Below are 14,122 nucleotides of genomic sequence, written 5' to 3' on the forward strand. Positions count from 1 at the left end.
ATGCAGCATGGTATGAACAGGCCAGATAACCTTTAATATTCCTGAATATTGAAGAAGATCGGCTGTGATATCTCTAGGTCTTTCTCTTAGGAATATAGTTTTACAAATAGAGAAGAAGACCAAGTTTGACATAGTCATGATATCTCCCTCTGGTCTCATGACAGCTCATGCTGCTGGTCCACATCCTCAAACACACTCAGAAACTGAAAGACACACAAACTCTTCTTCTGTTTTCCCTGAAGGTATTCATTTGGATGATGCTGTTGTTTTTCTTCTTGTCTGCTTTGTCTGTCTTAGATCCAGTGTGTTCCAGGAACTTGTGAACATTTTTCTGCTTCAGGCTATACTTCTGGTAAAAGTCACATACCCTTAACTCAAAAAATTCATTTTGTTGCTCTCATATAATATGATTTACTTTGCCCTTACGTAGAAACTGGGATGGAGGCAGGCACTACAATAGCCACAAGCATTTTGATTATGGGAATCCTCTAGTCATAACTAGAAAAGGGATGCTTTCAGTTCTGACCTTGATGTGTGGCACAAGTCTTATTTCCTTACATAAGCAGAGCAGGCAGAAATGCACTAAAATGATGGGAAATAATGAAATTTGTGACCTAGGGGAAAAAAAAAATTAAAAAAAGAAAAATAATAATAATTAAAAAAAGAGCAGTGGAATAATTATTTTTAAAGTAACATTCTGTGCACTAGAATTAAAGAAACACAGAATAGCAACTAATATGTAAGTCAGAAAAACCTTAAGAAGGAGTTTAATTTCCATTTTAGATTGATTTGAAATATCAATTGTGCAATCATTCTTTACATATGGATACATATAGTTGTTTACATATAGTTGTTGTCATATGGATAGTCCTGAAGCCTCTATCCACGTGAGCAATCTTTGCTCATTCAGGAGTTCAGGTAAATCCATTACAAAGTCAGTGCCCTCTTGTTGCCTTGAAGGAGTTCTCAAATAAGTCCTTAAGTGAGTCTTACCACATGGCTTTATATCAAATTAAGTGTTATATACATTATGTATATTATTCACAATGGTGTTAATGAGCCCATACTGAAAGCTTCACCCAATACTTAATCGAAGGAGGCTTCTACAAGGAATAATGAAATACAGTTAGCACTGATGACCATAAGTTACATGTAACAACCTTTTTTTTATTTATTTTTTTATTTCATTTTATCTTTGTATATTTGTTTTATGGTACCAATTACATATGTTTCTTTTTATTTTTCCTTTCATGGATTCAGAGCTTGAGAGCTCTCGTGTTGGTTCTGGGACATGAAGTCTGTGGATTTCATTCTCCTTTCTCCAGAATTAGTTTTCTTCAGAGGAAGAATCCTGCAGGAGAGGTGAAGAAAGATTTCTATGAAAAGTCAATTAAATTTTCCCAAAACACCTTGAGAAGTATTTCAAATTGAGGTTACAGGCTCTGCAATCACTAAAATTGCTATCAGAAAGACAGCAGAAAAAAAGAAAATCCTAAGAACATTTATTTTCTAATATGATCATAATATATCTTTTTATATATACATTTATATATATATACATACATTTATATATATACATATATATATTTATATATACACACATTAGTTAAGTAGAGCATTTGTAATATTTTTAAAACATTCATCTAGCCCACTAAGACAAATTTAATTTAAAGAGAATACCCATCTTGATTATAAAAAGTTGAAGCTTTTTTTTTTTTACCTCTCTTTTAGTAAACAAAGAAAACATTCTAAGAATGTTATCAACACAATCTTTAATTGATACCAATAAAAGAAAAAATTAGAGATATGAACTGCTCCTCTACATCCCTGTAATAATTTGTCAGGAAAGGCAATATTTAATAGTTCAAGACAGCTTTTAAAACAGATGAACTTGGAGTTGTATTTTCACCATCATTGCCATAATTACTGCATGTAAATAAGGGTCATAAAGAGAGCATAGCAAAGGAATACTGATTTCCTGAAAGTGTCATAGAATCGTAGAATCATTCAGGTTGGAAAAGACCTCTAAAATCATCTAGTCCAACCTTTAATCCACCACTACACCATGCTACTAAGTTATACAACTACATATTTCTTGAACACCTCCAGGGATGGTGACTCCACCACTTCCCTGGGCAGCCTATTTCAATGTCACACAACCTTTTCAGTAAAGAGTTTTCTCATAATATCTAACTTAAACCTCCCCTGGTACAACTTGAGGACATTTCCTCTCTTCTTATCACTTAGTACTTGGGAGAAGAGCCCGTTCCCCAGCTCACACAACCTCCTTTAAGGTAATTGTAATCTACAGTAAGATCTCCTCTGAGCCTTCTTTCACCAAGCTAAACAACCCCAGTTCCCTCCTCCACTCTTCATAAGACTTGTTTTCTAAGCCATTCACCAGCTTTGTCGTCCTTCTTTGGGCATACTCCAGCACATCAATGTCCTTCTTGCAGTGAGTCATTTACCCCCGCTTCTGACTTGAAGCTTTGTTATTAACAGTTAGGTCATGTGCCAAGCAAATTGTCTTTTGCTCTAGGTTTGTTCATCTCTCCAGTTCTTACCACTGCAAAGATGTAGGCTGAGGACAGCTGTCTGCTCTACCAGGGTTTTATGCTTGGCCCATGAGACATAATGAAGAAGAAAGCTTTGTGCTAAAAGAGTTTGCCATGCTTTTGATGTTTGTATAACATCATCTCAGGATGTTTAGATGGTGACTATGCACCTGCCAATATGACTACGTGATACGTAGCATTTGTACTACTGTGCTTGCTGTATGTAGTAGAGTACTGTATGGTGTGTGCTACTGAGCTCTTTGGGCAAACTATGACAACTAAAGGCAAGCGTGCTTACAATTGTGCTTGTCATATTTAACACGCTGGTCCTCAAATACTGATGATTATGTTAACACTCAAAATATATTTACATAACAAGTTTTCCGAACACAAAATGAAAATTTTCTTTATTCTCTATATAATGTCTAGGGCAATATTGTTACTCAGAGGGGAAATACGTTTGGGCTCGTCACAAATCAAATAAGTCTAGCTGTGAATGCTCAGTACGTTAACCAAACCCAACTTTATTCTTCCTAAGCTGAAACATCCCTTTGTAGGCTGGAACTTGTTTTCTTACAAGTTAAAAACTTTGTTAAAGACACATCCAGTAACATATGGGCATGATTTCACTGTCAGTCTAAGGATTAAACGTGTTTCAAGTTGTTAGAAGGAATATATTCGTGCTATCATGTTACCCCTTTTTAATTTATGTCAGCTGGAAAAACAAACCAGAATGTCTACAGCACATCTTTTTGCAAGTTTTTATTACTCCTGGATGTTCGGAAGACTTTGGTGGGATTGTCAATGTATTAAAATTCTGTCAGGAAAAAAAAAAAAAAAAAAAAAAAAAAAGCTTAACTTCGGATTTCAGATAGACTAACTGTATCTAGTACTGGATACTTAAGATCATCACTTCTGTCATTTAAACAGTGATTATTGTCCTGGAGAAGCTTCAGATTGAAAGAAAAGTATGAAAAGCTAGAAGTAGAGGAAAAAAATATAATTATTTCTCTCTCACACACACACAAAAGTAAAAACTCAAATCTAATTAATATAGATTTTTTTCCAAGGGCCTCTAATTACCTAAGAAAAGACAAGATGAGTATTAAAATATTTTAAAATTTAGGTCTAAGCCAACATAATTGCAGAAGAGTCACTGTTCAGAATTCTATCTGAAAGTTGAACTGACAGAAAATGCTAAATAATATTTGGAGCAAAACTAATGTTTCAGATGGTGAGATTATCTCTATATTTTTTTTCCAACACAAGACTCTAAGCTATTTTAGTCCATTAAGACAGCATTTACATAGATCTTTTACTGCCATAGGCAGCAATGAGTTTTAAACATGCGCTGAGCTGAAATACTGCAGATAAAGGGCATTTTTCACTTACAACTACACTTAAAAAGGTTTCAGCTGGTTTTGCACTTGATTTAACTGCTGCTCAATGTTAATATAGTATTCCTGTACTGTACCAATCAGTCACAATATCTATTATTTTTAAAAATGTACATTTGGCATGTTCACTCTGCTATGTTCTCTGTTCATAAGACACCAATTTTGAAATCTGTTCTGAGCATTTTTAAGGTTTTCAGTGGAAGTGTCTTTGCGCTTTGAGGTATCATAATGTCAAGTTTTGAAAGGAAAAGAGATAAAGCTTTGTTTAGGGCTCTTAGCAGTACTCTGATGATAACTCTTGCACACGAAGTATACTTCTTTACTTCCATTCCTTTGGGGATCTGACTGGAGCAGTATGGTGCAGTTGTACAGTAATTTCACTCTGTGCTAATTCCAGTACTTTGTTGACTCAAAACACAATTAGCTTTGGACATTTTCTTAACCAAACTGAAGTTATGATGGTATTGCTATTCCACAAACATCATACAACAATATAAAAAATAGCTGTTTCTAGCTGCTACAATTCATCTGATTTGAAGCCATCTTGAATTTCCAAAATGTTAACAAGAAAGTTGTTGATAAGTTTGTACTGTAATGAAAATTCCCAAAATGTATTGGCGAAAAAATGGAAAAAAATACAAATAGAGACAAAGTAGAACTACAAAGCAGTGGGAATTAAATGTTAACTTCAATGTTAACAATGTCTTAAAACAGTCCTTTATTTTTTGCTTGTTTAGGGTCACATTCCAGGTCTGTGTGAGCAAGACTTAACCATTTTCTTTTTTTTCACATTCTCTTCCTGTCTCCCATGTGCCACGTCATCCTCCCATCTTCCAGGAACTCTAGTCTCCATGTATTGGCCTTTTTTTCAGCAGTCACTACACCAAACCATACCATATAGGTCAGAAACATAACCCAAATAAAATAAGAAAACACTTCAGGGAAACAAAAACAAACAAACAAACAAAGCAAAAAATGAAAAACAGCAACAACAAAAATGTTTGTTTTTAAGGTTATGAAGCTAATTTAAGCAGAATAAGATAAGATGGGCTAGACAAGTCAAAAAGAAAAGCCATTGCAATTTTTGTGGGTGTTTTGTTGTTTTAAATGAGCCTTCAAGGGCTTAACCAGCTTATTTTTGGTCTTTTTGTTCTGTTTTTCAAACACTGAGAATACTATTATAAAATTCAGTGTAGCAATTTGATGGTTGTTATTCTGAAACATAATTTATTATGTCATTTTGCTGAAAGTCCAATACAATTTCATTTGGATATTTCCTCCTTAAGTATAAATAAGGCTACTGTTTTTCTTGCATTCTGAAGCAAAAAAGGAACAATACACAATAAAGCAAATCTGCACTGTCAGGTTGTGTGATAAAAGGCCACCTGCACACCCACAGAGGAACACAGAGAGACAATGTTGGGGGCCCAAGTTTCTCCCTGGCCTTCCAGCCTGCCCCCAGCCATCAGCCCATCAAAGACCCATCTCCACAAACCATGAACAGCACAAAAGCAGGTGGGAATCAAAATTAAGGATTCAGAGGAAGGGCCACACTGTGCAGGCCCCTCCCAGCGTTGCTTCAGGAGAACCTCAACCCCAGTGTCCAAGTGTGACACCTACCACCACAACTCATCAGGAGAAGCTCTACAGAGCACCTTTTAGACTAAGGGCAGTTTCTGTCTAAGGGTGCAGGACACACTATGAGATACAGAGGAAGACATTTTGGGATTTCATGATTTATCATAGGAAATTTGGGAGGGAAACTAAAGATGGGAAAATGTCTTTTGGTGATTTGGGGAGGAATAAATATGAGACAAGGGGATAAGGGAATAGAAAGGGCTGGCCATGTGCAAATAGTTTTCTGGTCAGTGCAGTTGTCTGGCCATGCCCCACACCTGATCAGTGCCATCATCCTGTCTGAGTAAGTTCCTTTCTAACTCTTTCCTGGGGGAGAGCTCTGTTCCTGTGTGCGCCCCTGTATTTGTGGGTGTGAGTGCATCAAATGGAGTGAAACCATGTGTCACAGGGCCTCTGTGTCCACAGTGCAGTGCCTGGAGTAAGTGCCAGTGTGTAAGTGTGTCATGGCTAGCAAAGACTAACCCAGATGAGCCCATATGTAGGTGAAGTGGCCTGGAAGCAAGGGTGTGGGAGGTGCAGTGTCTCCAAGGGACAGCTCTGTGTGTGAGAACTGCAGGAGAACTGAAGCAAGCACTGATTCCTGTTGGGAACTGCAGATCACTTCTTGTCTATAATTGCACTGATGCTAAGATGATTCTCATGAGTTGCTCCTCTTGCATTTTATTGATTAACATTTTAAAAAGGTCACCAAAATGCCAGAAAACAAGATACTACACTGAACAATGGATTACTCAAAAGTCATAATAATCAAAATCAATGAAACCTAAATAATAGTAAGCAATGAATTGTATTATTGTTACAGAGAAACATTGCAGAAACCCATTTCTCAAACACAGAATTAAGTTACGGGAACTTGATTAATTTTTAAATATCTTTTTCTCCCAACTCTATGCACATCTAGGAGAAATACAGCAAAACTTTGGGCTTTTTCCTGCTACCTGACTTGTCTAACTCTTTTCTGTCACTTTGTATCCCACGCGCATCAGGAAATGACAGATTTTTTCACAGGCATACACAGGCCAAGAAAAACAACAACCACTAAAACAGGGGAAAGATTTACAAGATCATTCCAATTGTGTTTTTTAAAAGATTCCCTTCCTTATGTGCGACTATTTTACTTTGGGGAAAAAAAAAAAATATGAACCTGCATACGATGTCAAAAAACTAACTTATTCAAATGTATGGGCCTGCCAGACCTCTGAGTAGAATGGTCATTGAATATCTTCTTTGTAGAATATTGCAGTATAGAATACATAAAGTCTAACCATTCTCTATATTTTTCCTCCTGTTCTACACTCATAAGGATGTGTCTGGCTATGCAAGGCTGCGTGAAATATGGTGGATTACTTAGTGTTTTAATTAAGAAATTGCATGGAGGGAAAAAAAAAAAAAAAAGAAAAAACCATTATTTTTGTTAGTGAAAAACAAAAAAATGAAAGGATAGGACAAAAACTAATTCATTCAGAGATTTTTCAAGGGAAAACACATATTTTAGGGCTACAAATGTAGATTTGCTGCACTGTTCAGTTCAATCTGATGTCCATGATAGAGACACAGCAAATAGTCACAATTATTAAAGACATTCAACCCCCTCTTTCCCTTTCTTCATTTCCACTATAAAAATAAGCAATATAGCAGTAAGAAAACAAGTTATTAATTACTAGGGCATCTTAGAGTAAACAGTAGACCTTATCTTAACAGGTAAAGACTATCAATTTCATTATTAAAGAAATAATTAACATCTTCTTCACAAACACAACATGCCCTGAGGAATTTGGTGGAGGAAGAATGAAAGATTCTTGACAGCTTTTCTTTCCCACCCACTTTGCACCCATTTGCACTCTCAGGACTGTGGAAGTCCTAAGCATTTTTTTCAATACATAGTTTGAACAAACAGTACCTACTAAAATTATTTTTCTTATCTTTCCCAATAGAAACTGAAAAAAATATATATCTTTTGTTGCTTAATGTAGAGCAACATAGCAAAGTGTAACTTGTCATTGTATCATGAATTTTTCTACCAAATTTGTTTGGACAAAATACCGACAATTTGAAACTAGAAATGAAAGTAGATACCTATCTGAAACTTTTCTGTGATGGTAGATGGATGATTACAGTTGAAATAAAAGCATCATGCTACATTGTCAGAATTAGTCTTCATTTATACAAAGTCCTCCTTTGATCTTTTGTAGGTAAAAAAAGTAGTCCTCTACTTTTCATCCTGGTAACGATTTCCTAGCTACTGTCTTTAAAGTTGTTAATTTCACAAATACAGAAGTTTCAGTTCATATTAGTTTGCTACGTATCTACCAGAATCACAGTGCATCAGAGTACAGTCTTAATTCAGTAGAACAGAGCTTTATATCCTTTAAGGACTTTAAAATAAAAGGACTTTGATAGATATTTTTTTTTCAAAAATTGTGATCTCATGTTAGATTTCATAGCTTATATGACAAATAATTTTGGGCTGCTAAATCACTTACATTGCAAATATCATGCAGAAACCTGTCACATATAACCCCTGTTTCTTATTAAGTAAATATATAGAAAATAAATACGGAGGAAATATTCCAGAAACCCTTGATCATTTTTAAAAACGTATCTGCCAGTGATACACATCTAACAAAGATATACGAAACTATGTGTTAGAAATGCACAAATCCAAAGACAATGCAATTCATCCCTCTGGAAAAACAGCATATGCTTTACACTTGAGTCAACAAATTGGCATTTCTGAAAAGATAAATGAAGCTATGATTTCTAACATATATCATCAAGGTTCAATACAGCTTTAGAGCATGCAATTATTTTTCTAATCTGATTTTAAATGTTCGAATAGAAGTAGAATGGCAAACATGATTTTCAGCAGTACTAAGTATATGCTTATTTGAAATTAACATGTGCAGTATAACTGGCTGGCTCTTGACTGCAAGTAGCAGTTTCTCATACAAGTAATGTTACTTGTATGAAAGTAATACCCAAGGATTTCGATTTTTTATTCAAGCATATCTGTACCTTGCCACAGAAGATCTGTCTGATTTTTTCCCAAGATTTTTTTTTTTTTTGAGTGTCTTTTGTGCAAAATTAATTGCCAGAGTCACTGGTTACCGTTATCTGAAGAGTTTATTAAAACCTTCCAAAACAAATTAAAGCGCTTTTCTTCCTTTCTTCCTTCCTTCCTTCCTTCCTTCCTTCCTTCCTTCCTTCCTTCCTTCCTTCCTTCCTTCCTTCCTTCCTTCCTTCCTTCCTTCCTTCCTTCCTTCCTTCCTTCCTTCCTTCCTTTCACTGCTTGTTTATTTTTAAATATTCAAACAGTTACAGATTTCAGAACCAATACATCTAAGCCTGAGATTTCTAGAAAGAGGGATTCTCTCCCCTCGTGTGTTAGGAAGCTTCTATTTGGGGACCAGGAGAATCTGTACATTTAAATAACACCATTTTTATGTCACTGTTAGAGCAGGGAGTATTTCCTTTTCTGGACTTGTACCTTCTGGAAACAGAGAAAACATGGGAAATGGGAACTTCATGACTTCAGGAAACAATGTGGAACCCCCATTCAAAGAAGGAGGAAGAAATGTGTGCTTTCTTAGTGTTGGTAGATAAAAGACATCCAGGGTTTGATATGGCATACTAATGTGTAACTCAGAGTTCAATAACTATAACAAGTTGCAATGAAGCAGTCATGCTTATATAATGAATTATTTGCTTATGCTGCACTGCAATTTCTATGTAAAAGTGATGCCTACTGATGAGAAATTCTTCTGTGACTAGATATTCTCATCAACGCTAAAGTTTTTCATCTGAGAAATATAGTCTGAGTCTTAGCAACATGACAACCATGTGAGAATGAACAACACTTTCAACTAAGAGAGTTCAATTAGTAGCAAACACATTTCCTGGTAATATAACTTCACCTAAGTCAGTGAAGTTATCCTGGCAAGAAAAACACTGCTACATTCAAGAATTAGACACTTATCTGACTTGATTTTCAAAAGTGGAATTCATTTTAACTACTAAGTTAGGTGTCTGCAACTGGCTGTACGAGAATCATCAGTTATGAAATTTCTCTACCTTACTCCTAGACTTGTGCAAATGGAATCGTCCAAATACATCAATGGATGACCACCGTGGTACACGGTGAGATTTCTTTTTGATTAAAGTGGGTATTAATGAAGTTCAGGAAAACAGTGAGTGTTTAGCAACTTGAAAAATAAGATTACTTGGAGTTTTTCTTTTTTAAAAATACCTGGCTTTTGTCATTAAAGTTTGAACAGCCAAGGTTTATGTAATTAATGTGACTCAATATAGTCCAGTATCAGTAAAATAAACATTATCATTTCTTACTGTATCTCACAGAACTATTCTAAGGCCAAGTTGATAAAGCCTCATATGAAGATTTGAAACTCTTCAAAAACATTTCTTTGTATCAAGCAGTTCTTTATATAATAAAATGCATTTTTCATTATCTGGATCGAAAGATTAGCTTACAAGTGCACATACAATCTATGCGTGATTAAATGCAATAAACAAAGATAAAATGTGATTAAGCAAAAACATTTCAAAGGCACTCCAATGACCATGTTAATTCAGTTATGATTTACTAGCTAAGTCTTTTAAGTTTTTCCCTAGAAACGTGTATGTTTTGAAGACAGTGTGGCCTTTGATATAATGCAAGGCAAAGGGTGTGTTAACAACAGCAATACATTAGCTTATTTATTAATTGAAAAGGTGGAGTGTTCATTAAAAGACGGTTATTGTACATGTATCTTACAGTCATCTGTGTAACAGCTGTTCATCTCCTACCTCCTCCAGCCCTAAAGCATTGCCTAACTTATCTATGACAGTGACAACAGTAGTTCTTATATAATGGAACCTTCTTGACAGATAAAAATATTCTGGAATAATTTAGATCTTAATTTTGTTAGTAAGAAATATTTTCTGAACCCAGTTTAGAGAATAAATTTATAGTTTCTGAAATAACATTAAACATAAAGAACCTAAATACCATTTTACATGTCAGAGAGCTCTTTGTGGCAGCATCCGTGTAACTATGTCACCATTAAGCCTAGGGCTGGAAATAGAATGTTAAAACTATAGTAAGTTAGCAGTGAAGATCACCTGGAATTTCCTACCTCAATAAATGGCTTCAGAATGAAAATTTTTATTGGAATCAGAAAGTTTAGCAAAAAAACTTCAGAGGGGTGGACTGAATGTAAATTGAGCATGAAAGCTATATTGAACAGAATTGTAAAACATCAGACACCACTGAAGGAGGAAAGTTAAAAATTAAGTCAGAAAGTATCCATTTCTGTATCCATTACATCTTTGTCTATTTCTAATGTAGCCCGAACTTCACTAGTTGGTATTCCCACTGAGTAAGATTTTCACTGTAATGATTGGTTTGCTTTGCTAGGAGCATATCGGGGTCATTTTGAGTAAACCTACTCTTGGATTTTAGACATTGAAGGTATGTTGAAATGACTAAAAGTTGATAGCTACCCTAAAGTGCCAGAGGTGAGACTAGAATTCTTACTTTAGAACTGCAGATGGTACTATTAGCATTAAAGGAGACAGCTGATCACCACTACAGACACTCCAGTACTAAACAAGGTAACCATGTTCAGCTAAACAAGGTGTTATGCAGTGTTAGCACATTGCTGAAAGGATACAGAACTGTAACCAGTGCAGGAGCATGGATGGAACAGGATTGAATGTTAGGAAGAACTTCTTTACTGAGAGGGTTGTTAGGCATTGTAATGGGCTGCCCAGGGAAGTGGTGGAGTCACCATCCCTGGAGGTCTTTAAAAGACGTTTAGATGTAGAGCTTAGGGATATGGTTTAGTGGAGGACTTGTTAGTGTTAGGTCAGAGGTTGGACTCGATGATCTTGAGGTCTCTTCCAACATAGAAATTCTGTGATTCTGTGAAGATGCCAACGGCATGAAAAAGAGCAAAAACATTGTCAGTCAATGTTCCTGAATGCCACAGAAATGACCTAGATGCCAAGAGCTGGTCATGTCTCTATGTTCTAGCACTGTACAGGTACTTTGTAAATCCAGCCAACCTACGGATAGGGAAGACAGCCTGTTTTCTAGAGCAGAGGACCATATTGCCCATCTGGTCAGTCAGCCCAGTTAAAAATGGGATCTTTGGAAGATAGTTGGTATCCTAGTTGCACACTGAAAGAAGTTAAAGCATTTTTATGTGAATGAGCAAAAAAAGGTAAAGTCTCTGCCTGGTTTGGGTAACAGCATTCCTTTTCATTCTTCTAGTCTTGTAGTAAAACAGTCATAGTACCACTCCTGGCCCACTTCGTGGACAGATATGTACGGATCTCTGCCTCTCACGCTTCATCCCCACACTTGTCTACCTCTTCTTACTCTCACTGTATAATCCTGGAATACAGATGTGGTTATTGCTCAAAATCACTGATATGAGTCTGTGGACATGATGCTGTTTCTCTTCCATAATGTGGGACAAAAGAGGTTTTTCATCCAGCAGGATGTCTTCCAGTATTCAGCATCCTAAGCATGCAAATCAGTTCTCCAGCCAGTATGGACTCTACCATGTGAGAGTCATCACTCAGTTCTGTCCACAAACTCTGGAATTTCTTGCCCTGCCCATACAAAATGTTTTTCTTCCATCTCTAGAAGATAGTGAAAAGGCATGATAGTAATGACGTGCCTGCAGTCCTCCCTTCCTCAGATTACCTGCTGAAAGTACACACAGGGCAGCTGGAATGGATGCAGAAACTTGGACTAGTGTTGAATAGCAATGACCTTCATGGAGCCACCTGCAGTGAAAAGCTTAGCGGTGTTGTTTTTTTTCCTGCTGCTGGGTTTGATAATGAATGAATGGCACTTTTATTAAGCAGAGAACACAGTTGTTTTTTTCAACCTTTTTTTTTTTTTTTAACCTTGGACCAATAAGAATGGGTTGTGACTGGATTTGTTATAGCTCTGTTTATTCTACATATAAAAGAGCAGAAGTTACAATTTGATGCAAGTCATCTGGTGTGTTAGACTACTAGCTCCCTAGGAAGCAGGGTTACACTGTGGTTGTCACCATGAATGATCACCAAGCATAGGCAACATCTGTGTTAGCTTCAGCATTTAAATTCAATGCAAGGTTGTGACAAGTTCCTCCAGCAAAAATAATTTACAAGCAAAGACAGCACAGATGCTATTTCTCTTTCTCTCTTTACTTCTGGGATCCAATGTCTACCAGGCTCTACTAAGTAATCTTGGGTTAGGTAAATCTGTGAGTGTGACTTATTGTTTACCAAGTGTTCACAACTGTAGATCAGGCTTGTAGTTCCTCCTAGCTTGATTATCTCTTTCTATCTTATGCCCTGAACTTTTAAAGAAATTATAATACCTAAACAGTAGAGGATATTTGTTTAATTAACAAATGTGCCTAAAGTGCTTAGAAACCAAGGTCCCTCTTGTTAGATGCTGTATGGAGAACAAGGATATAGTTCATGCCCAGAAAAGCACGTAAACTAAATTCTCTGGGGTGCACTGATGTTTTCAAAGCATCAACCTTGCTTATTTGGCCAGAATGGTCCAAAAATCAATGTGAGACAATGTTTCTATTCCCTAAAAATGTAGTCATTCCATCTGGTTTTCTAAAATAGAAAAGGTTGCCTGCTCCCAAGGGAAGCTACAGGCAATATCAAAAATTCTAGTTTGGATTTTGAGTAGCAGCACTTTTCACCCCAGTGCTCAGCTATACTTGCAGGCTCCTTCCGTATTCAACAACATTTAAAAGACTTGCCAATACAGGCTTCTAAAACATAGTAGGAAAAGCACCATCAATTTTCCTTTTTTTCTCCCCCAAGCTCTGCAGTGCTGTTTGTTAGAAGTATAATGAAGACACTGTAGGCTTAGTACAAAATTGCCAGTATTCTTTAAGCACTAAAGAGTTTTGTAAAATTCTAACTACTACAGAGGTTCAGGGCTTCTCAGAACAAAACACTTTCTGTTTTATTGGTGTCTGTCTTACACGGCTAATACTGCAGCAGAGATCAAGATCAGATAAAATAAGAAAAGCAGAGTAATGAGCATTCTGGATAGAGTATGAGAGAAAGAGAAGAAGTAGGTACACTTCAATACCTGCTGAATTCATTTTACTTTGCATTGATGAGCAGTTACAAGAAAATAAAATACTTGCCTGTCTCCTTTATCTGCATGAATCTGAGTTGAAAGAGTATGTTTGCTTATACATTCAACTGCCTCATGTCAATTGTGAGCCGAGGGAAGAAAAATAATATTGATAAAGTTAAACATATTGTTTCAGGGGAGCTCTTTAAATGACACCAAACAGTTGCTTCAAACTTTCTGAACTCAGGACTAATGTCTTCACCAGTGTGGCACAGAATCAAAATCAATGACAATAGATTAACTTTAATATGCTAGGTATAATAGCTACATTTTGGAAGAAATATAATCTCAAATTGTCTTTGAACATGCTGCTAGAACAAATAAGGCCAGTACATACAGAAGTTAAATGCATTTCAACCCATGTTAATAGA

Source organism: Aythya marila (genome assembly GCF_965140915.1).
Source record: "Aythya marila genome assembly, chromosome: 2".
NCBI classification, from domain to species: Eukaryota; Metazoa; Chordata; class Aves; order Anseriformes; family Anatidae; genus Aythya; species Aythya marila.